Source organism: Chrysochloris asiatica, unplaced genomic scaffold, assembly GCF_000296735.1.
Source record: "Chrysochloris asiatica unplaced genomic scaffold, ChrAsi1.0 scaffold00011, whole genome shotgun sequence".
Lineage (NCBI taxonomy): Eukaryota > Metazoa > Chordata > Mammalia > Afrosoricida > Chrysochloridae > Chrysochloris > Chrysochloris asiatica.
The window spans coordinates 3803115-3803872 of NW_006408529.1; the positions used below are offsets into that span (position 1 = coordinate 3803115).

The following is a 758-nucleotide window of genomic DNA, read 5'->3' on the forward strand; positions in this document are numbered from 1 at the left end:
ACTCATAGTGACCCTGTACAGGGTTTCCGAGGCTGTAAATCTTTATGAGAGCAGAAAGCCTCATCTTTCTCCTGTGGAACAGCTGGTAGTTTCGAATTGCTGACCCTGAGGTTCGAAGCCCGATTTGTAACCACTAGGTTACCAGAGCTCCATGTGTATATATATATATATATATTGATTGCATGTTTGATTAATTTCAGAATGAAGATGTTCATTGAATTCTTCAATTTCATCTCACTGGCTTTAATGGTTGGTGCATTAATTTTAATAATATTTACATTTACTGGTCTTCCTTGTAGGTGAATGGATATTATCTTATCACAGACAGTGCTGTACTTCAAGGCCAATCTTGAAACATTCCATTTAATAATGAAAGCAGAAGAAGTGCTTCCAGGAGAGCTGAAGAGGACACAAATCATGTGATGGTCGCTTGCAGAGGAACATGCCTCTGTGGCTTCCCCTGAAGTGACAGTAGCGAGAACCCAGGCATCCCCGGGAGCAAAAACCTCAGTGTGGGGATTGAACCTGTGGGAGGAAGGTGTTCATCATGGTGGATGACCTAAAGAGATTTCTGTATAAAAAATTACCAAGTGTTGAAGGACTCCATATTCTTCTCGTGTCTGATAGAGATGGAGTGCCTGTTAGTAAAGTGGCCAATGATAATGCTCCAGAGCATGCTTTGAGACCTGGCTTCCTATCTACTTTTGCCCTTGCAACAAACCAAGACAACAAACCTGGACTCTCAAAAAACAAAAGTA

At 41.4% G+C, this 758-nt stretch overlaps 1 pseudogene; it reads right to left on the reverse strand.

Annotated features, from left to right (window-relative positions):
* Window positions 1-758, reverse strand: part of LOC102823638 — a 75422-nt pseudogene that overhangs the window by 66553 nt on the left and 8111 nt on the right.